This window comes from Apteryx mantelli, chromosome 3, assembly GCF_036417845.1.
Source record: "Apteryx mantelli isolate bAptMan1 chromosome 3, bAptMan1.hap1, whole genome shotgun sequence".
NCBI lineage: Eukaryota > Metazoa > Chordata > Aves > Apterygiformes > Apterygidae > Apteryx > Apteryx mantelli.
Genome location: NC_089980.1, coordinates 99,370,545 through 99,394,974, shown reverse-complemented (window position 1 = coordinate 99,394,974; position 24,430 = coordinate 99,370,545). Strand labels below are relative to the sequence as shown.

The 24,430-nt window shown below is 41.5% G+C and overlaps 1 long non-coding RNA gene across 2 annotated transcripts in view; it reads left to right on the top strand.

The window, feature by feature from the left end:
• LOC136991683 (uncharacterized) overlaps window positions 1-24,430 on the top strand; it is a 120,080-nt gene that overhangs the window by 9,449 nt on the left and 86,201 nt on the right. Inside the window, exon 3 of one of the 2 annotated variants that reach the window (XR_010883903.1) lies at window positions 15,406-15,973. The exons of the other annotated variant lie outside the window; for it this stretch is intronic. This is a non-coding gene — a long non-coding RNA (uncharacterized lncRNA). Of the gene's footprint in view, window positions 1-15,405; window positions 15,974-24,430 lie in introns of those variants that run through there. 2 annotated transcript variants of the gene reach the window in all.

Genomic DNA, 24,430 nt, shown 5'->3' with positions numbered 1-24,430 from the left:
TGTGGCAGTAGAGTAAAAAATCAGGTGGGAGGAGGAAGAGCTGGCAGTCTTGAAAAGGAGACTACAGAATTTCATGGGTGAATCTCTGTCCTCTGTGCTTGGTGATCTTCCCCCACACTTCTTACTACAGACTAGTTGGCAGTTCTAGCCTCTCACTGCAGAACCCTAGTTTATTATTCTACTTAAATTCCCCTGAATTTTTTTCCTAGCATAGTTGTCTTTCCACCCAAAAGCACAAAGTTTATCCTGGAGCTCTCCAGCCCATTCCTACCCTTATTGTCATTACTCCAACCCCTCTCTGTCCCATGCTACCATTTCTCCTCTCACCCATGTCCTCAGTATACCACGGAGCCCCAGCCATGAATTTCCTCTCCTCTGTCAACTTCCAGCCCTGCTTTTCCTATTGCCACAACACTGAGTTACCATATATTCAACAGCAAAAAGAAAACCAGTGGAGGAGCGGACAAACTGTTTCAATCGTTATGAACTTAATTACCAGTTTCTTAAACAAGCGTCCCTTTGATCAACAGGTCTGATGTCTCTCTTTCACAACATTTTCCATTTGGGATGCTGAAAAGAAGAAGGATCAGCATAATTTAATGCAGCAAATTACTTGAGAGCACATTTGGGGAAAATCTGCAGGAGTAAAAGTATAAAGTACTAAAATAAGAAATATTGGGAGTGGTTGTGTGCTGGCAGTAAAGGCATGTGATTATGTACTGTGGTCGCTTGCATTGCATTTTATTTTAATAACACCACTTTTTTATTTTATGGCCCAGCAGATCCATAAAGTCATATCTGACTGCTTTATAGGCAGTTAAGTATGGTGTAAAAAGATTAAAAGCGGATAAAGTATTTGTAATGTAACTTCTTAGAAAAGTACTGAGTCTAACTGAATTTCTGTTAGTGGTTGTCTCTCCAAAGAAATCTGGTGAAAAAGTGCACACTTTGCCTGAAACAGAATGGACTAGTGACAGATTCTCTTGGGTCAAGATGCTCATATAATTTCCAAGCGTGATCTCCTCAGATATGGCAAGTGATTTACAAGTATGGATGTTCTCTGAAATGATGATCACAAAAATTGACTTTTGGCTGTGTTAATGAACCATGTTGAAGAGGTTGAATGCTCTATAGAAGACTACCTCTGCCGGCATTAGGAACTTGTTCCCCCAGTAAGAGTCAATAGTGACTATTAAAACACAAGAAACCAATTTGAAAAGTTAGTGAGCCTCTCAGAGTAATTTTTTTTAATGTTCATTCTTTTGTTTGGCAAAGTTTAGACAGGAGGAGGAACTTCCAGAAAGTAGTACCATTTGAAAGTAAATTATATGCTAGTTGTGAATATGGTTGTGTCTGAGAGATTCTTGTAAAATTTGTTTTATTTCTATTGGTAGAGTGGCAGGATAACTATAGATTGCATTATAAGGCCCTTACATCCCCTTCTCCTTGGCAGATAAGCCCAGTTGCCAATTATTTGAGAGAGGCAATGTGCTCTGGTAGGTGTAGAACTGTACTTGTGCTGATTGACTGACTGATGACTGCACTGCAGAATGAAAAGGCTGAGTATCACTTGTGTTTTCTTCAGGGAAGTACTACTCCGGTCTCCCTTCTTTATCTTCCTGGGGCAGTGGAGTCAGTGCAGGGGAAACTGAGGCTGCTGCTGTCCAGGGAGAGCCAGTCTCCACAACTTAGACTCAGTAACTTCAGTTTGTGAGCTAAGCTGTAGCAATAAATACTGAAACCCCTCTCTAGCATTAGACTTAAATTTTGGATGTGTTTAAACAATACAGGAAGCAATCACCAATTAGAAAACTTGTTGTGAAATGCTGAACCCCCAAAACATTTGTTTAAGTCATAAGTTAAAATAAGTAAAATATTTTGCTCATGTGTGCCTGCTTAGAAAGTTCCTGAAACTAGAGGCTAAGAGGGCTAGTCCTGAATCTCATCTACATTCCAGCACATGAGATGAGTTTAATTCCAGGCCCTTCCATGGCTACCTGCCCAGAGAAACCTAGCATGATTAGTGACAGAGCAGCTTCTCTCAAATACCATGGAAACCATCCAGCAAGGAAAGAAGACCAAAGATGGATTGTTTTGTAACTGAATACAAATAATGCAGAGTATTAGTGTACTTAACTGTCTGTACAGAAATTCAGGGAGCAATTGAAGGAGGAAAATCAGCAAGCAGAATTAAATGGAAGATTATGAAGCAAAGGGTGTAGACAAAACCTGGAACAATAATTCTCATTAATGGAATGAAAAATTGATTCATGTGATTTTTGTAATATGGGAATGGGACAGAAAGAGAAGACAGAGAGATGTGCCAATTTACAAATATATTCACTCCAGTGTCTACTGACATCAAAGGAAGTCCTTCAACTGACTTTGGTTGACCTTTAATCAAAACCCATGTCATTGAGAAATACCAGAATGGAGAAAACAGAATAATCTGAGTGAGTATATGTAACCTGAAAAGTAAGAGGTAGCACTCTGGCCATCTGCTACAGGTGATCAGGAGCAAAGGAAAGGTGTCTGAAAAGTTCCTGAGTTAACCCCCAGCAATTCTAAATCATGCATACCCAAAGTGCTGCTCAGCAGAAATTTCACTCGAAAAGTAGGACTGTCTTAAACTGTCTTGGCCATATATTCTATTCATATCCTCACCCTTTAAAGACATTTGTGCTTTTTAAATCCATCTTCAACAAGAAAACTGGAAGACTTGGATATAAAGGGATAAAAAAAGACTCTCAAATGTAGCTGTTAGTTAAAAATTTGTAAAAGTAAATAATTTATAACTGTTGGCATGGTTGTACAGCATTTTTACATATATTTGTTAATAAGAATGTGTTTTTATGTGGTAACTCAAGGAAAAAAAAATGCATCCAGGATTTGATTTTCATAGGAGAAAAGCACCTACAGATGCCAGTGGAACTTAATGGAAGAACAGGCACTTGTTAACTTTGAAAAATCAGTTCTAATATAATGTGTGGTCCCATACTGAGTAACATGCAGTATTGGTTTCCAGTGAACACACACCATGCTAGATGACTCTGGTCAGTTTTTCTATCCAAAGCTACAAAGTTAGCTAACGAAGCAAGTGGAAGAGGGAGCGCTCTTGGTTTTAATGAGCTTGGTACATTTCCATGGAATTCCACAGAGCCTGTCTATAATAAGTGACTGAAGGAAAAACAAACTTAATAGTGAGTAGAAAAAGGGAGTGACATTGATTTGGGATCAATGCATAATAAAGTTTGTAAGTTTTTGCATCTTATTTAGTATTCTCAGTCTCACACAAGACAAGAGCTTCACAGGATAATAAATGGCGCAATGTCGTAGACGCTCAAAGAAACCTAGGCAATCTTTATATAGAGGTCAGGATTTATCTTTTCATATGTATTTGTTTGTGTATAGAGATCTATATATTATATTTGTATACTATATAAGTATGTACTACATAATCTATATCCAGACTTTATATTATATCCACTTTAGCAGTTACTGCTTTACAGAGACCTTCAGTTGGTTGCTGGAATTCATTATAAACCGACAGCTCCTCCCTGTCCCACTCTGTGCCAGGACTATAGGGAAGGCAGTGCAAGATGAAACTATGGCCTGAGATTGCCATAGATCTTGGCTAGGGTTTGATTGATTTGATTATTGACAATTTCAGCTCCCCAAGCTCTCAGAGCAGTATGAAGAATTTGGAGTAGAAGTTGATTTAACTTCATTGTTGATCATAACATTTGCTTTACCAATTCAGAAGATAAAGGAGAGATGCTAAATTAAATAAGATTCTGGTATCTGTAAGTAGATTTGATTCAAAGAAACTTCACATATTTTAACAGTTACTCCAGAATAAGCATGTTCAGAGGAGGCCCAGCTCTGTATCTTTTTTATTGTTGTATTTCAGGATTAAAATATTTAGAGGGGCATTCAGCATTCAAAGTACATATATGAGGCTTTCTGTCATTCTGTTATTATCAGAAATAGCAAAGATTATGTTTCTTCATATAAATAATTATGGCTATGGTCTTTACTGAGTTGTTACTCAGCCAAAACTCCTATTAACTTCAGTAGATCCATAATGTAGATAATATCCTTTTTCATGCCTGAGGGATTTTACTACATTGTTGCTGTCGCCTCTGATGTTTTAAATACTAGGCACTTTAACTGTGATACTGATCAAACTTACTGAACAATTAAAATGCATTACAGTTAATTGCTCTTTTTATATATATCTTATCACAGTCCTAAAATATACTTGGAAAGATGAGGCAATTTTGATTGACAGAAAAATAAAACATTTGCAAAAAATATTCTTGCATCAAGTCAATTAATTCTTTTAAGTTTTAAACTTGGCTTGCAAGTTTCCCATGGCAAGGCCCTTAATCTGTCTTTACTGACCTATCTGCAACAAATTGTTCTTAGTCCTTCCTCAGGCCTAAGTTACAGGATAGCCTGGAGTACCTGTCAGGTCCTCCTGGCTCTCTCTGACAGCTGGCAGCCTGCTACGTATGTGGAAAAATCAATTAGTCCTCAGTGAGTGCCTTGAGATCCCTGGCAGCAGAAGGTGTTCTCAAAGGGGATATCTCCTCTGGGGCAAGAGGACAACCAAATGGGTAAAGGCAGCCAAATGTAGGGGCTTGTTCACACAAGTTAGTTTCCCCAGTTTTACCATTGGTTGTACAAGTATATCAGTATAATTCCATAGTGACTATTAATCCAAAGCAAAAGTTTGTGAGCAGAGCAGGGAGATAACCTCTGTTAGTTATGGTTCAGCATCTGTTGGACTCTGTTGGTCTGTCGTTCAAACATATGGTCTTCCACGTTCTGGCAGTTTTTTATCCAGCAGTTTTTTACTTCAGAAAATCTCTAGTCCAAGCCTCGTCTTGTAATACCATGCAGTCTGAAAAGAGGGCAAGGACATTTCTCTCTTTTTTATGTAGTCATTTTGGCATGCAAAATGATTTAAGATTTCACTGCCCAGAGAAAGATACTGTATGTAGTCCACACTATCTCCTTAATATCTGGGTACAGAGATAAATTCAATCTGCTTGCTTATTCATCAGTGACCCTAGCATACCAGCTGGGCCCTGGTTGCCATAACAGCAGTACTTCAGAAAAAAAAATATGGAAGTGCTTCCATTGCTAAATTAAATGTTGTTACGATGACTCCAAACACTGTATCTTGTCACACTTTGACGATCTCTTTGTGATATTATGGAATGGGTGTAATACGTCAACATCTAGTTTCTTCATGCAGTGCTTTGTAAGGAAGCAAACTGAAAAAGCCAGCAGATAGACTTCCTGGTTTGGACTATTTAGACTGTTGAACTGGTAATAGCAGCTCAGAGTTATTAATTAGCATTCTTATGGATGATACAATTATTAAAGTGAGCAGATAATTTCTTCTCTGGTAAAACAATGGTAAGAGGAGAATTATGGAAAAGAAAAGGTGAGTCATATGAGGGCAGAAACACATCCACAGATTTGCATATATTTTGCCATTCTAGCTGAATATTTTTAATGACTTTTAGTATACCTGAATCAAAACAGAAAATCTGTGGCTTCAAATTCCAAATGACAAAGAACTAAATCATGGACTGTTGTTCAGAAATGCCCTCCTCCTCCTCCATAGTTTGTTAGATCTGTATGAGGCACTGAGTATTCAAGCAGGGAATTCAAATGCTCTGATATGGGATTTGTGCTCAGTGACTGTGCAGGTAAGGAGGATGAAGCCATTGCACAGTCCCGCAGGAGCAGACTCCTGTTCCAGGCAAGGTTGTGAGTGGATCTGAGACCAGAAAGCTGCCCTTTGCATCTAGTCATAATTTCAAAAAATATTGATTTTTTAAAGGCAGAATTGCAAGTAAAAATTCCAGCTGTACATGAACAAAAGAATATTTAATGGTTCTCGTATCTGTCATAAAATCAATTGTCGTTAATCTCAGTGAAGCTATGCTGGTTAATACTGAAGGAGAATCTGATCCTCTTTTTCTTATTCGACCTCTCAGGAATGATTCAGTACGAAGACACATTGGCTTGCCCTAGAAGGCTCTACCTGGCTACAGATGGGTGGCGATCCCATCAGGATCATTTTCTCATTTTGTAGATGGTGGGACTAGTTGGCTAAGATATGAGCAGACTCCCATGGGACAGGATGAATTACTCCCAGATGAAGGAGAAGTTAAGTGCTGGTGACTTGACCTGGTGAGCTAGAGAAGGAAGATGGTTTTTTTTCACAGAGAGAAGAAAGAAAAATAGCATTCAGGACGTACAGATCTAGGAATTGGAGCCTCGTCTTTGTTGTAACCATGTAGCTCTGTAATACAGTATTGCTATTCTCAGTAACAGGCTATAAGCTTTGTACTGAGTTTGCAAGGCCTCAGGACAGGTTTGTCAGGCTTGCTTTGTCTGAACTTCTCTTGACCTGCCTGTAGCTTTCTTTCATTTGGTTCAGCTGTGATAGCATTTTCTCTAATTGACTAGGCATCTGTGGCTAATTTATTTTACTTTTGTTTATCTTTGTGTGGTGCAACCATAGTTCTATGTAGATAGAGGTAACAGGCAGTTATTTGATGTAGAATGAGATATTTATGACTTTAACACAATGATGCAGTGTAGAGAAGTGCAGACCTGGTGCAATAGCCCAGGCCTGGTGAAACGGAGGCAGCGGCAGTGGCGCAGAGGAGCGCAGGCATGGGGTGATAAGGGCTGGGGCACAGGCTTGGCCCCAGAGACCCCACAGCTATAAACAACTCTGCAATGGTCAGCTAAAGAAATGTGGACCCGGCGCTGGGAAAAAGCGGTTTAGGGGCAACAAACAAAACAAAGAAATAGTATCTAACTTATGTGAAAGACACTGTATATAGAGCCGGCGGCTCCTGGGGTTGGTGTTGGGGGCTCCCAGTGGGGCAGGGCTGCTTCTGGCCACCAGGGCCTGTCCCTCCACCCTGAGGGAGCAGGGCCCCAGGGGAGCCAGGGCAGCCCCAGCCCTGGGGGGCGTCAGGCACCACTGTGGGGCCATGGTGGGGTCCAGGGGGGCCCGTGGCTGGGCAGGGGCTGACCGTGGCGGGGCTGGAGCCAGCACCGCTGCGACATCTCAGGGCAGTGACTGATGGCCCCGGGCTGGGCTGAGATGGGACCAGGGCTGGGGGTGGGGGAGGCCTGGGGGGACAGGGACAGGTGGGGGGGGTGCCCCTGGGACCTGGCAGAGATTGACAGAAGCTGTTGTGTTGGAGAGGGTTAGTTTGCTGATTTACACGCTGGGAACATTATATTTTCCCTGAGAACAGTATGTCTGAGGGCCAGGGAGCCTCTTGCAGGGCTTCAGACATGGTCAGTGCAAGAGTTGCCCTAGGAATGAGGATTGGCCGCGCAGGCCACCTCCGTGGGCTCCAGGTAGGACACAGCACAGGGACAATTAATTCAGCACTACTGGGGGTGTCCGGCAACATACAGACTCGGGGGAAATACCTCCAGTCTCAAGGTCATTTCAGACTCGCTGTGAAGGTGTGCAATGATACGGGCATACTACCCGTAGCACCAGTACAGCACAGGAGCACACAGAATCACATTTATGTTCCTGCTGCTGGGAGAAAGCAGTGGGTGTAAGTTGATGAAAAGACTGTATTTAGTAATTCACACTTACTCTGTGTAAGCTACGCATATATATAGCTTTACAAGCTATGATGTGTTAGCTTCTTATGCAAGTCTGTGGATTGTTTATGAAATGTGCTACATATGCTGTCTGTTAGCAGGCCTTCAACATCTGTTTCAGAGACGTTTATATAAATGAATATTGCCTATTATTGCTCTTTCTGATTTCCCTCGGGGAAAGGCAGAGGTGATGGAATGTGACATCAAAAGAGATTTATTCGATAAATGTAGGCATTCCCAGAACTCCTGAGTTACCACTCCTGGCTGGTTTGTTAGCCTGCTGTGCCACAGTAACAGGCGGGTTGTCCCATTCAACACGCAGCCTTTCACGTTGTTGGTGGACACAGTCCGTGCTGACTCCTCACTAGATCTGACCAGCATCCAAAAGAGCACTGATACGTACGGCAGATCTCAGATCCTGATTTCTCCTGTGCTTGTATTTCATGTAGCTCTAAGAGTGTCCACTCACTGTAGTAATATTACCCTCAGATTTGTGTCAGAGAAAAAGTAGCACGTAGTGCATGTAGTAGCATGTAGTGCATTTACACAGATCGTTGTCTTTTGACAATATATACTTCTCATGGCTGGTTATCTCAGCTGTCTGTGCTTTTTGCAAGCAGTAAGCCCAGCTTCGCCTCTGGTGCTTGGTTCAGAGCAGTGCAGGAACCATGATATTGTAATTCCAAGAGTTCCCCCTTGTGGGGAAATGCAGAAGATGAGAAGCGGCTGTGGATGGACCAGGCTCCATGGCTAAGGAACCAGAGTCCATATCCCTAGTCCCTGAACAAGAGCAATGCAGCAGTTTAGCTCTTAGAGCTGTTGCTTTTCTCTGTGTACATTAGCCTGGTGGTTTCACAATTGACTGAAGTCAATCTAACTGCAGGATGTTATTCACTGTCCTGTGTGTTTGCGTGTCCCCATCACCTTTCTTTTTTCAGCTCTAGCGCTAGTTCTGGCACAGGTCAGCTAACTCCTCTCTTTGATAAGGCTAGTTTCCAGCCAGGTCAGCAAGCAGATCCAGCTTGCCCTGCAATATTGTGGTTGCTGAACCTGGTGTGGCAGAAGTGAACGGCTGGCGCAAGGGACGCCCATTCAGTGCCAGTGTGCTCTTGGACCATATTGCCATGGTCATGGGAGTACACCAACAGACAGATGTACCTATTATGTCCTGTTCATATTTTGACAAAAAACTACAGGAGGCAGAAACACAGGATAAGATTCTTCATCACAGCCAGAGGAACTGAAGCCTAATTTTCTACAAATTTCCGTCTCACAAATTCTATTCCTTCTCATTACAATAACTCCAGATCCCTCATGTTCCCTCCCACAGCAAAACTTCTCATTTCTGCCTATAGTCCCTAAACCTCTCCACAGTATCTCTAGCTTCTCTCCTTTTGCTATCCCCATATTATCTGTCTAGGGAGGAGGCGGTATATATACTGGATTTTTTGGAGTGACATACATGATACTGGCTTGCTGGCTGTGGTATCTCAGAAAGAATAAGGGCTGAGCTGTCTCCAGCTTCCTTAACAGGATCTCTCCCTCCTGTACTGAACCACCAATTTTCATCCATGGGAATTTGTTGTCTCTGTTCTACCCCTCTGCTAAGTTGTCTAATGAGCTCAAAGATTACTGGGGGAGGAGGGAGGAGATGAAGGCCAACAGCTAGCTGGTCATCTGCATTGCTCTACCCACATTTCTTTATGCCACCATCCCCCAGATTTAATGCTTAGATTTTGAAATCCCATTCTACAGCACAAAATAAAAGCCATTATGGAGTGTACATGCTCCTAGATAACTTGTATTACCTCATACTGATAAGGCAGGAGCCACGTGCATCCTGGAGCCGCCTAATTTGACTTGAGAAGTGCAATGGCATCATAAACCGTCCTAGCTGAGGTGCTGCCTGATGGCATTTCAGCTGTTTTCTCACTTTGTGAAGACAGTGATACTCTTTTGTTTAGTTAGCAGGGAGAATTTAATGAATGTCAATATTTGGTACATATGGTACAAATGATGACTAAGAACCTCACTAGAGCATGGAGAATGGTAACGAGTTGCTGTGTTACAATGACTTCCACTCTAGTTCCTAGAAAGAATAGGCAGCATTTCCCACAGTACTTTGTGAAAGATTTCGAAGAGTGCTCGTATTGCTGAATGGTAGGAACCAGTGAGTATATTGCTAAAAGGAGAAGGTTGGATAAAATCTCTCAAATAAAGCTCAGTTCAAATTAGCTTGTGTGGAAACATGAGATAACTTCACAGCAAAGTCGTGGATAAGGCTAAATTGATGGCATTCTGTTATGCATTTTCTACAGCAGCTCACACCAATTTGATGTTATGGTTCTATTTTAATGCTTTGCGAAATGTACTCCTTAACTCATTTTTCTCATTACCACAATAATAAACTCTCCATAACTGCAATGTGTAGAGGCAGGAGAGAGATACTATATACAATTCTAGAAATGCTCCCATCAAAATATTATGCAGTTCTCATGAATCATAAGAATGATGATAATGTGTTTTCTGCATCAGATTTACGAGATGACATTCTTTGTTACGTTGCTCTTTCTATATTCATGTTCTGGCAAGCATTTATAAGTGCTTATACTCGGCTATTGTTCTGAAGGATGTCAATTGCCCTATGTTGCCATGGGTGCCAGGACTGAAGTAATTACAAAGATAAATATATTTCAGAATAGACTGTGGGCTCCAGAGTTATACTTAGAATTATTATTTTAAGTTTCAAAATGATATGTTCCTCTAGTCCCATAGATGAATGAGGGGGGTACAATTTAGAACAGGTCTTTATTCACAAATATAGCAACAGTGTAATTCTGTTGCAACAACTACTAACATTAGAAAACAATGTTAAAAGACTGATAGGCAAACACAGAAATAAATACTGTAATTAACTTTGTAAATTCTGTTTTTAAAATTCAACACAGAAGAAACTTATAAAATCCATATCAGGTGATCCACCCCTGTACAAGGGGCATCCAATCCATTCATGAGGGTTTTCCTGGAACACCAGAGCCCGTTATGTTAAGGTATATTGAAAAATGAATCATCTTTCTTGAATATGGAAACTTAGAGCAATTTGGGGACTAATTAATAGTGTATCAGATTTCCCTGCCTTGAGGGTAGCAACATCCATCAGAAGGGCAGAGCAGATATCAGGGGAAGGTAGCAAGTATAGCCAATTAATTTATTATGTTGCCGTTTGTCTATCAGAGACCTTAGGATCTCCCACTTCCCCTGTTTTTTTAAGAGTCTAGTCATTTGCAATCTGCAGTAATGTTGCTGCTGTATTTTGGTAAAATAGTCATGGTTCATGAATGTTGACATCTATAGCAGCCAGCATTGTTTGTTTCTTTTTTTCCAGAATACCGCATTAAAGGATTAACGAGTTTCCTAACCTCATGTAAGGAAATATGACTAATGTTTTGTTTTAGCTTATGTGACAATGTACATCTATGTGGTTTCCCAGAAAAGGAACCAAATTCAACCCTGATGTAAATTCATCACAAAAAGCTTTCAGCAGGGATGAATTTTCCGCCAAATGCCTGCCCATTTATGAATGGATTCTCTTCTTTATTTCTTCTACCTCCATTTACCCAAATGCTTCTTGTTTTTACATGTTGTATTTCACAGAATCACAGAATCGCTGAGGTTGAAAGGGACCTCTGGAGATCATCTAGTCCAACCCCCTGCTCAAGCAGGGTTACCTAGAGCACGTTGCACAGGATTGCGTCCAGGAGGGTTTTGAATATCTCCAGAGAAGGAGACTCCACAACCTCCCTGGGCAACCTGTTCCAGTGCTCTGTCACCCTCACAGTGAAGAAGTTTTTCCTCATGTTCAGATGGAACTGTCTGTGTTTCAGGTTGTGCCCATTGCCTCGCGTCCTGTCGCTGGGCACCACTGAAAAGAGTCTGGCTCCATCCTCTTGACACCCTCCCTTCAGAGACTTGTACACGTTGATAAGATCCCCTCTCAGCCTTCTCTTCTCTAGGCTAAACAGGCCCAGCTCTCTCAGTCTTTCCTCATAAGAGGGATGTTCCAGTCCCCTAATCACCTTTGTAGCCCTTCGCTGGACTTGCTCCAGTAGTGCCGCATCCCTCTTGTACTGGGGGGCCCAGAACTGGACGCAGTACTGCAGATGTGGCCTCACCAGGGCTGAGTAGAGGGGGAGAATCACCTCCCTCGACCTGCTGGCAACACTCTTCCTAATGCACCCCAGGAGACCATTGGCCTTCTTGGCCACAAGGGCACATTGCTGCCTCATGCTTAACTTGTTGTCCACCAGCACTCCCAGGTCCTTCTCGGCAGAGCTGCTTTCCAGCAGGTCAACCCCCAACCTGTACTGGTGCAGGGGGTTATTCCTCCCCAGGTGCAGGACCCTGCACTTGCCTTTGTTGAACTTCATGAGGTTCCTCTCCGCCCACCTCTCCAGCCTGTTGAGGTCCCTCTGAATGGCAGCACAGCCCTCTGGTGTATCGGCCACTCCTCCCAGTTTTGTATCATCAGCAAACTTGCTGAGGGTGCACTCTGTGCCTTCATTCAGGTCATTGATGAAGAAGTTGAACAAGACTGGACCCAGTACTGACCCCTGAGGGACACCGCTAGCTACAGGCCTCCAACTAGACTCTGTGCCACTGATCACAACCCTCGGAGCTCTGCCATTCAGCCAGTTCTCAATCCACCTCACTGTCCATTCATCTAACCCACACTTCCTGAGCTTGCCTATGAGGATGCTATGGGAGACAGTGTCGAAAGCCTTGCTGAAGTCAAGGTAGACAACATCCACTGCTCTCCCCTCATCTACCCAGCCAGTCATTCCATCATAGAAGGCTATCAGATTGGTTAAGCATGATTTCCCCTTCGTGAAGCCATGCTGACTACTCCTGATCACCTTCTTGTCCTCCACATGCTTGGAGATGGCCTCCAGGATGAGCTGCTCCATCACCTTTCCAGGGATGGAGGTGAGGCTGACTGGCCTGTAGTTCCCTGGGTCCTCCTTCTTGCCCTTTTGGAAGACTGGGGTGACATTGGCTTTCTTCCAGTCCTCAGGCACCTCTCCTGTTCTCCATGACCTTTCAAAGATGATGGAGAGTGGCTTAGCAATGACATCCGCCAGCTCCCTCAGCACTCGTGGGTGCGTCCCATCAGGGCCCATGGATTTGTGGGTGTCAGGTTTGCTTAAATGATCTCTAACCCGATCCTCCTCCACCAAGGGAAAGTCTTCCTTTCTCCAGACTTTCTCTCTTGCCTCCAGGGTCTGGGGTTCCTGAGGGCTGGCCTGAGCAGTAAAGACTGAAGCAAAGGTGGCATTCAGTAACTCTGCCTTCTCTGCATCCTTCGTCACCAGGGCACCCACCCCATTCAGCAAAGGGCCCACATTTTCCCTAGTCTTCCTCTTGCTACTGATGTATTTGAAGAAGCCCTTCTTGCTGTCCTTGACATCTCTCACCAGATTTAATTCCAAACGGGCCTTAGCCTTCCTCGTTGCCTCCCTGCATACTCTGACAACATTCCTATATTCCTCCCAAGTGGCCTGTCCCCCTTTCCACTTTCTGTATACTTCCTTCTTCTGGTTGAGTTTTGCCAGGAGCTCCTTGCTCATCCATGCAGGTCTCCTGCCTCCTTTGCTTGAGTTCTTACTCACAGGGATGCACCGCCCTTGAGCTTGGAGGAAGTGATGTTTGAATATTAACCAGCTCTCTTGAACACCCCTTCCTTCTAGGGCCCTAACCCATGGGATTCCTCCAAGTAGGTCCCTGAAGAGGCCAAAGTTTGCTCTCCTGAAGTCCAGGGTTGCGATCCTACTTGGTGCCCTGCTGCCTCCTCGCAGGATCCTGAACTCCACCATCTCATGGTCACTGCAGCCAAGGCTGCCCCCGACCTTCGCATCTTCCACCAGTCCTTCTTTGTTTATTAGTACGAGGTCCAGCAGCACACCTCTCCTTGTTGGCTCCTCCACCAGCTGTGTCAAGAAGTTGTCACTAATGCTCCGCAGGAACCTCCAGGACTGTTTGTGCCTAGCTGTGTTGTCCCTCCAGCAGATATCAGGGTGGTTGAAGTCCCCCATGAGAACCAGGGCCTGGGATTGTGAGGCTACTTCCAGCTGTCTGTAGAAGGCCTCATCGACTTCCTCATCCTGATCAGGTGGCCTGTAGTAAACACCCACAACAGTGTCACCCATGCTAGCCTGCCCTTTAATCCTTACCCATAAGCTCTCGACTCGCTCTTCATCCACCCCTAGGCACAGCTCAATACATTCCAGTTGCTCTCTCACATAAAGAGCAACTCCACCACCTCACTTTCCTGGCCTGTCTTTCCTAAAAAGCACGTAGCCATCCATGACAGCACTCCAGTCATGCGAGCTATCCCACCATGTCTCTGTAACGGCAATGAGATCATGGCCCTGCAACTGCACACAGATCTCTACTTCTTCCTGTTTGTTCCCCATGCTGCGTGCATTGGTGTACAGGCATTTCAGAGAGGTGAGAGGTCACTTCTGTTCCCTAGGCTAAACAGGCCCAGCTCTCTCTTTCAGAGAGGTAAGAGGTCACCCAGCTAGTGCTACACAAACAACATATCAGTTAAATTAACAGAAATGTATTTTTCAGGGGGTTACAAAAGACTAGAATATTTTGATTGGCTACTTCATTTTTTTAATGAAAGCAGATGGCCCGTATCACAACTGACAGCACATATTTCACCCTAAGGTGCATAATGCTATTAGTTTCTTTTTTTGGCATGGGTAGGCAGACTTGGTAACAGTGAAAAGGTCTAGGTAAGCGTCATAGCCATTATTTCAAATTCAAAGAAACCTTTTTGTAAAACAGAAAACTTTAAAAAATCTGGTCAGATTCCTATGGCAAAAACAAAGGGCTGAAACAGCTAGTGAGTTTTGTTTTCTAGGACATTCTTTTTGCAAAAGCCATCTATCAAGTAAGCATGGTAAGAGGACACATTAAAGCTTTAAAATACTATCTTCAAATTAAATGGATGTGTAACTACAGAAGGAGTTGAGTCTGACCAGTAGCAATCCATTTCTAATCAAAAACTCATCCTGTTCTCCTTAAAGGTAATTACAAGTGGAGAGTGTGACTCCCTATCTGAAAAACAGACCTCTACCTTCGATCAATGAAGATTTGCCTCCTAATCTTGAAACTATAAAATAATTTTATTTTACAATATGTGATTTTTATTCCCTTGAAGCAAAATGGAAAAAAAATGATTACTGCACAATGAGATTTCTTTCTTGATTTATTGAAAGAACAGTATGGCACTACCGCATTATCGTTCCTGCTCTTTCAAAAAATTGTTAAAATGTGTTTCCATTTATTTATTCTGTTGCATCTGTTTTGTCTCCTCTAGGGGGCAATTTAACACAAGCTATACGCTTACATGACGTATCAACTTGTAAGGAAAGATTACCTTTGATAGCAGATGTTGAATTTATTTCCATTTAAAGGGCCTGAACACGCTAAAATTGGTTTCTGTGGCTGCTAGTCCATAAAACTTTTGCAAGGGCCTGCTTGGACTATTAAAACACGGAAGGGGTACTGTGCTCTCAGGGATACATCCACCATTTTCAGTGCTGCAGAAGGTCAAAGAAAGCTTTCTGAAATTCCTCCTTCTCCAGAACCGGGTCTGTCCAGCATGGGCAGCCAGTCAGGCTCTTGGGGATATCAGCTGACTTTTTTCCTGTATTGCTTTTTCTCACCCTCTACCTAAAGGATAGAAGAAATACATTACCATGAACAAATCCCTGATGTTTGCACCGGTACTACTTCTACCCACATGAGGATCTCAAAGGGAAGCATGAGCTCATGGCAAAGGCACTGGACTGGCACTCAGGTAGTGCAAGGGCATTTCTCTATTCTTAGACTGACAGCTGCCTGCTCTTGGGAAAATGTGTCATCTCTCTGTGCTTTGGTTTCCGTAAGCAACATGAGGACAACAAACAGCTACATCTGATTAAAATTCTTTTTCCTAGGCCTCCCCGAACTCCCTGGGAGAGGAGTTCTGTAGGGACTGTTATCATGGGTGTTATTACTATGAGATGCCTGTCCTGTTAGTGGAAGAAAATTTGTTAATCTCAGACAAGTTAACGGCGCCGATTTCTGAAACGATTTGCAAAACAATGATAACCTTGTCACTGTGTTAACCAGTTTACATTTCAAAGCTCTGAGCCCTATCAATTTTTTCTTGTCTTTTTAGCCATAAGTGCTTTGTATTTCTGTACTTCTTTAACCTTAAGTGCTTTGTATGTTTCCAAGGGTAATATAAGAATTAGGGTTTTTTTTCTTGTTGGATTAATGTTGCAAAAATAATATAAATAAATAAAATCATAACCATATACATACCCAGAGCTCAGATTTTTCCGAATCCAGGAGTCTTATTTGGTCCATATCTAAAAGGACAAGAATGACATTCACTACAGGATACTCTAAATAAGCGTGCGATTAATATTTCAGAAACTTAGGCACACTGTGGTTAAAAAGATAGATAAGTGCATCATCATTCCCTGCGAAATCATGATTAAGAATTTTCAAAGCTGATGTTAAATGCATGTCTGTTCTGAAAATCCAGTCATATAGCAGCATAAGGAAACCGAAGTGGAAGAGTCCCTATGCTCTCCACAGGGAGATTCAGAAAGATTAATGAAAGCAAATTTACTTACTGACCTTTCAGCCACCAAGTAAAGGCTGAAGTAGTTTGATGTGTGTTTTGACTCCGGTAGTAGAAACTGCAGAAATGTTCAGCACCTAACATTGCCAGACATATTTGACAGTAGAAAATTTCTTGAAACAAACTCACTGATTGTTGTTATTAAGTAATACACAAATCTTGAGTATCAAGACCCATAGATCATTGCCTTTGAATCTCATCTTCCCTTTTTATTTCTTGTCATTTAAAATAATTAATACATCATTTATATTACTTTAATAAAAGAAGAAGAAAAGGAATAGGGAAAAATACTGTCTGTAATACTGCTCAAGACAGAGCTTCTCTGAGCTGGAACAGCTTAACAACAGTATTCACACAACTTATTTAGATTGAGGTCTTTAAAAAATGCCAGTATTGAAAACTAAAGGCTGAATCCTAATTTGTAATAGCACAGATTCATGGTCTGTGTACTATTAAAGTCTTTGTTCCTCTTCATAGATGGTAACCTGAATGTTTGATGGGATTCCTTAAGACCCACCCTACCCTATTCATTAGCACTGGCACCACCATGAAGCCAAAGGAGACCAGTGTCTCGTCCCACAGAGACAGTGAGATCTTCATGACAATGAATACTCAGTAGATGATCCTCATCTACTGCCAGATGGGGCAGATGGGGCACCAGGCCTTGCAAAAATTGCTAAGAAAGCCTTTCCTTGGAGCTTTTCATGTAAGGAGAGGAGGAAAAGCTGCTGGTGTCTGGTCACTGAAAGGTCTTCTGGGAGGACACAGCCATGAGGCAGAGTGTCTGCTGCTTGTCTGGTAGCTGCCACCAAGGAAGTGGCGAGCTGGATGTGCATGTGTGTGATGCAGCATCATGGTGTAATTAGCCCTTCCTGATTGTTGACTGTGCCATCAACATGTTTATCCTAGTACATCTGGTTCCCTTTATGAGAAATATCACTAATACCTACACTTTTCTCTTTCTTACAGTACATGAGGTTCATGTGTCTGAAATAAGTTAGAAGAGCATCTTGAACTCTGCCCTGTTAGTTTCCTGGAAGCTGGTAGTGTTGCTGTCCCAGCAGTAGTGTACAGAGTGGAGATGTGCTTTATAGCAAAATAGATCTCCAGAACAGAAAATCTCCAAGAAAATAAAAAGAGGAATGAAGACCATATAACAGGGCTTTGTATAGTAACTCATTGACACTTTACAAGGTATGCTGAAAGAGCTGAGCACTCTTGGGAAAGCGAGCAGTCTGTCTGAACCATCTTAGCATTTTGAAGCAGGGTGTAAAAAATATCACAATAGCAGGTTATACAACTGAAGGGGGTGGATACTCATTCAAAGAGAGGTTTTTGATTAATCTTGAAGCACCATTAATTATCTAAATCACACACTTATTCCAAATGTTACTCATTGATTGACATAAATACCCGTACTCTGTAATATTTGGAGGTAGTCAAAAGGGTAGGCAATACTGAGTTTTGCTGCCCCAATGGCACGTAGCTGAACTGCTGCAGTCCAGAAAGGGAAGAGGCTGGGGGCAAGGGGAGCTGGGGGACAAGTCTGAAGAGCTGGTTTTGCTATGCCTGCCACACCTGAGCAACTGGGAACAACAGGACAGTGATGGATGCCTGAGGGAGAGGTCTGCCCTCTGCCTGCCTGGAGCTGCCACCACCACCATACCCACTCTCTAACCTGGTAGCAGTAGCACAACCCATCTTCCCCCTGGCATGGGCAAAAAAGGGCAGAGAACCCGACTTGTTTTGTCATCTGAGCAGCAACTGCCGTAGACATGCACCTATTTTGTCTGTGCCTGGAATCAGTCCTGTTAATGGCAATACTAATTGTTTTCCTAAGTATCCAGAGTACTTTACAAGTCTATAACAATAATTAGTCAACAGGCCTATTGGTAACAACTCTAAAGTTGAGATGGGGAAAATGAGTGGAGAGGCAAAGTAAATTGTTTAAAATAGAGCAATTCAATGTCAAAGCCAGGATTATATCTAAGGAGTTACTGGCATTAGTACATTAAGCTTGGTTCACTGGAAGGTTGATGTTCAGTCTGACCGCTAACTTGACTATATGGGCCTGCACAGCATAAAATGCATGTGATAATTAAATGCTAGACTCAAATGGGAATTTTTACTTGGCTATTAGGTCAAGAATTAGCTTTTTGCATACTAATTGCATTTATTTTTACAATTTCCTTTGAAGCATCTCTAGTCTTTGGGGAAAATTGTCATTCAGACAGGCTTCCTTGTAGGTACTTGTAGGAGAAATATGCCTTTCAGAAGTGCTGGATTTCTATTCCAGGTCATATGAGATCTTTTAACCCAGAACTGTCAGGACCTGGGTCTGTTTATCACACAGGCCTATTGCTTTGGCGTGGGCTTCTGTGGGGTGGCTCTGAGAAGAGCAGATGAGCTCACAGGCAGAGGATATGGTGCAGAGGGATAACCACAGATGTCTTGAGATGATCTCTAGTTTCTGGGCTATATGTTAGAGGTCCCCATAGCAGTTTAGATAAGCAGGGACTTGTTTAATTTACAACAGCTACCCTAACCTGTGCAGGTCAATTGTCTCCAGGGTGGTTAGGGCTCCTTTTTGTCACTCTAGCCCTTCTAGCTGCTATACTGGGGATGAAGTCAAGATTTCTTTATTTAAGGGACCTTCATGTAGTTGACAGTTCAGACACAGGCAGGGTTTGGGGGCTTTTTTATTTTTTTAAAAGTTTTAGAATATGCTGTAATAATACAGCGAAGAAGTTTTAAAGCCTTGGACCTGTATAGCCCCCACTGATCATAAATGTAGTAATCTTCAGAGGTAAAGGAAAGTTTTACATTACTATAATAGGACTGATCAAACCGACTGTGAAGCTGGCATTTTGGAACAAAAACCCAGACACAGCAGGGTGAATTATGGAGACTGTTTGTGACTTTGAGCTCTTTGATTTTTAATTAAATGCCTCTTACCAGGAATAACCAGTTTACAGGAACTGTCTTATTAAAATCAAACTATTAATCTGTGTAATCTGCTAAATTAGATTGGATGACTGATCTGGCTTTGACACTGGTGAATATTTGATGCTCTAGAAGGAGACAGACCTTTTGTAATGCTGGTTCTAAATAGTTCTTTATTTTGGAGATGACGAATTTCATCTCAGTCTTCACAACCACCTGGTTATACCCTTGAAACAGGAAGCTGGATTTTCATTCTATATTTGAATTCCTGCCACGTTATCCAATACCTCTTGGAGACAGTAGGAATCTATCTATTGATGTCAGAGGTTACTGGATCAGTTCGTAATTGAAACCGTTAGTATTTCACATGCAGAACTCAGACTTGGCAATGCTTATGTGCATGATTAACTTCATGAGTGGTGCTACATGTAAGTATTTGGAGGCTCCTAAGTACTGTAATCCCTTAAAAAAACTTACCAAGGTGAATTCCTGCACAAATGGATGGCATAATATGCTGTTCTGCACATCTTCCAATGTGCCAGTTGAATCCAATCTTTATAGTTTCATAAAGAACTAAATTTCTACCAGGTAAATTCAACTCAGTACCAGAAGTAAGCATGGTAATGCATTGGATCTGATTTGAAATTGAGTCCATTGAAAACTACATAATGTAGTAAATCAAATGCAACACAACACTTGTATCAAACAAATGTGGCAAAGCAGCATCACTGGCAGTGTAATAAACAGTCTCCTGGCATTACATCGCCCTCAAGAAACTATATTTTGAGGAAAAAAGCTGAATTATTTGCTTTTCTCTCTTTTTCATGGGAACAGATGCACTGACTTCCATAAATATGGAAGTCACCCAGAAGCAGAATTTGATATGTGGGTAATACAAAATTTTTTAATAGGATTTTTAAAAGCACAAACCTAATAGTCTTTTTATCTTATAAATTGAGTTCATGCTAAAGCTGAGTACCTCAGCGTATTTGCCCCCCCAAATTGTTGTGTTATTCAGATCTATGACCACAAGTATAGATTTATTAAACCCAACTTCCCTCTCTATCATATAGTCTTCTTAGTTGCTGAGTAAGAATTGAGATATTGAATATTTGAAAGTTAATGCAATCCTCTCACTGTCATATTTCAACTTAGTGTCTGAGAAGAAAGAATTCAAGGAGAGTAGGCAAGAAGGCTCAGCACACTGCATAAAGCTGGATCTCTCTAAAGCTGTATGCTGTCATTTGATGTAACATGTCTTGTATGTGAAATCTTGAATCGGAGTTTTGTTCATACCCAGAGTCTTTACAAACATATTAGTTGAAGGCAAAGTATTATTAACATTGATAAATCATCTATATTTATGGTTTTTTTTTTAAGTAGATACATTTATCCATAGCTAGATGGTAAATCTTTTCTTCCATAATTCTTAAAGTACCTCAGAGCAATTCTTTACTTCAGTACAGTAGTTTTTCGTTTCATCATCAGTGATACAGAGATGCACAGGACATGGAATATTCAGTCATCTACAGATATAGAGATATTGTGACTTTTTCTTACTGATATTTGTACATCGGAAGCTGCCAGAGATTGCAATTGCATAAAAATACCTTTATTCACAGGTCTGCTCACATCTCTGTTTTCCCAAGATGAAAAAAAGCCTTCACCTCACCAGGCTAACAAGCAGAATAGACAAAAGGAAAGAAAAAGAAAAAGAAAAAGAAAAAGAAAAAGAAAAAGAAGAAAAAGAAAAAGAAAAAGAAAAAGAAAAAGAAAAAGAAAAAGAAAAAGAAAAAGAAAAAAAGAAAGGGGGGTTGCAGTGATGGCACAGAAGTTTTACCCAGACTGGTAGGCTCAGGAGAGCTCTGAGATGGTCACTCCCTTGTTACCATCTCCAGCTTTGACAGGTAATGTAAATCACAGGGGCATCTGCCATATTCTGCTTCTTCTCAGCCCCACCAAATATTGTGGCTGGTGAATGAACCAGCCAGCTATGCCTGTGAGAGCTCCAGGCATGCACTGGATACTCTGTTTTAGCACAGCCTGTTGCACGAGCGGTCTCTGAAGGCTTTTGCAGTCAGAGCTCCTTAGCCTGTTGCCAGCACTGGAGGATGCTGGCAGAGCTGAGGGGTTTTGAGACCTCCAAGCAGGCCACTTTTGTGATGCTCCAGAACATGTCAGGGGCTGCAGAATAAGTAGGGCCCAACTGCTCTTCCTTGGTTGGCCCAGACGAGCATTGGTTGTTATGAGTTTCCCACAGAAGGATTAAAGGTGATTTAAACAAAGATGCTCCAGTTTTGCTCTGAGAGAGCTGCTGTAAAGCAGACTTCAGATGGGCAAAGACTAGGGAAACTCAGCAACTGAAAGGAATACTAGTGTGTCTGAGGAGAAGTGTCTGACTAAACACAGGGGTGCTCTGGGGAAAAACTTGAATGAACCACACCACGTTAGGGATTTATTTGTCAGAACCCCTTCACTGATTATTCTTAAAAGTCGAATAAATTTGAGGCACACCATTGCTTCAAGCCACAAGGATTTTTGCATGTCTTTGTTGTGCCCTAATCACAGAAAGGAAGAGAAGTGCAAATATATAACCAAAAGCCTGGCAGAGGCTCCAGGACGGAAACATTTCTTCTGTACTCAGATGCACCTTGGTGGGAGTAGTTTTGCACATCAGTCTTCCCAAAAGTCAGTTGTTGGTTTTTTTTGCATGTGGTGTTCTTTTTCTTCAGATTGTTTTGCCACAAAATACTAAGTAGGTCTCTCCTCTCAGACTGCTCTAATGGTGCACTATAGACTTGAGTTGATTGTCAGACTTACAACAAAACATATAGCCAAAGCCCTGTCTGAGTGAAAGTGTTGTATGAGCTTAACAGTGTCCTGCTGATGAATTTACTTTTGCATATCAGCCTGTATTTCCGTAGTGATTTCCACGGTGATTTTCACAAAGTGTCAATTTTTAAAATTTTGCTGTGCTAAATGAAACTCATGCTTTCTTTATAGTGAGAACTCAGTGTAGCAGAGCTAATTTTCTCTAACAAGAGACTTTCATGCTTAGAAGTAAGACTGCATTAGTTTTAAGTCTGACTCAACAAAACTGTCCAGACTTCTACATAGCAGATAAGCCATGTGACACTGCTGAAAACTTTTTATTTTGCTGTACTTGCAGTCTTCAGCACATTCCTACCATATGCAAATCACACATTTATCACTTTAGGTTATGTTTCTTCAGGTTTTATGAGACACCTCCCTTTAGTATTAGCTATTGTGGCATGTGCCTGGCTCCAGTATTCTGTTTTATTGTTCCATAGGCAGTGAAGCATAACGCCTGATATCACTTATATCCTGCAGCTCTAATAGTGGTCATTGCTCGAGGTGCCTGGATCAGAGATGTTTTAAAACTTTTTTTGCAATGAGTGGGGAAAAAACAACATTTTATAGATGTCCTTGAAAAGAAACTACTGACATATTTTTGTGAATCAGTCTGGCACTCGTATAAAGCAACATAATTCCACAGAATTTAAATAAGCTTAATTAATAGCAATTTAATAGGTAAAACTCTAACAGCGATACTCCATGAATATTTTATGTTTTATTTCATTCTTTTTCTAATTTACAAAATACAAGAATTCTAGGATCAGGAGTTAAAAATTGTCAGGTCATGTATGTGTGCACTGTAGTATGTACGACATCTGTGATTTACCCAAGATAATACAGTACTACATTTACATGCACACATGGCCTATTATTCCTATAACTGCTTTATCACTTAATTAAATAATGGGAGCTTTTCCCAGATCTCTGATAAATTAATACATCCTTTCTGAACTACCCTGATTAATGTCTGTTTCCAACACTATTTGCTTATTTAAAAATGAAATATTTCTAAATCTAATGTGACTAGCAAGACTACATATCTATTTATTACATTAACTGAATATTTCCTGCATTTTCTGTTGCAAAGAAAGGAATAGAATCTTAAGGCATCAATTCAATAATTTATTCCTTTTCACTGAAGCGCTCTGCTCTGTGCTTTGCTTTGAGCAGGGCTAATTTTGTGGCAGAATAACCTGAAACTGATTCTATAAGTAAGTAAGCTGAGCCACAATGTTAGCTGTAATTTTATGTATTCACTTTCCAGGATATTTTTATATATAAAATTAGCTTTGGCTTCGGGCCAAGCAGTGAGAGAACTAAGCAAATATTTAAGTGTTTTTCTGAATTAGTGCCTAAAAAGTGCATCCACCGCTAATGTAACACCGCTGACTTCAGTGAGACTATGGCATTATACCAGTCCAAATGATCCAGACTGTATGGGCTACTTCAGGTCTTCCTTGGCTACACTGGGGAAAGATGCCAGTTTTAAACATTCTGTCAAATGTGCTGTCACTTTCAAATGTTCTGTCATTGCCAGATATAAATAGCCTCTATAGCTTGGTACCTCTGCAGCATGAATGCAGAACCTGGAAACTGATGAAAGAGCCTGACTTTGCTAAAAGATGACATGTTAAAAGAAAGTGGGGATATGAGAACAAATATCCTCAAAGCAATACTTGGTGGATTATAGCTTCTCATCTTCCTTGAGTTGAATGCCTAGCACTTGAAAGGATGGATGTGCCTTTCATTTTGTGGGCTCTCCAGATAAACAGCTGGCTTAAAAACATCAGTTCAGATCCTGACTGCTACTAAATGCACTTTGCACCAGTGGAAAAATGCCATTGTGCAGAGCAATCTTTTTTCCGTGTTACCAGGAGCAGCTCGAAGGGGACAGGCTAAGGGTTTGCAGCTTGGTTAGCAGCAATGCATTACAGGTGTCAGCCACTTGAACAGCACGAAGCAGTGAGAGAAGTGATGCAGTGATGCTTAAATAGCAATTGCTGCAACTTTAGTCAGGGCTGAAGCATAAGGTGCTGAATATTAATGTAACTAAGAGTTTGCACTATTAGATGAAGAGATTGAAAGCACCATCCATTAGTGGTGCTGTCCAGTATTCCTCATGACAAAGACCATCAGTGTATAGCACTGCCTTGAGCTGAATGCTTTCACACGGTTTAAGTCAATACAGCTTTGAGAACAATGCTGGGAAAAAAAAAGTTTGTGCAAACAACAGCTGATTATTTTTCTTTG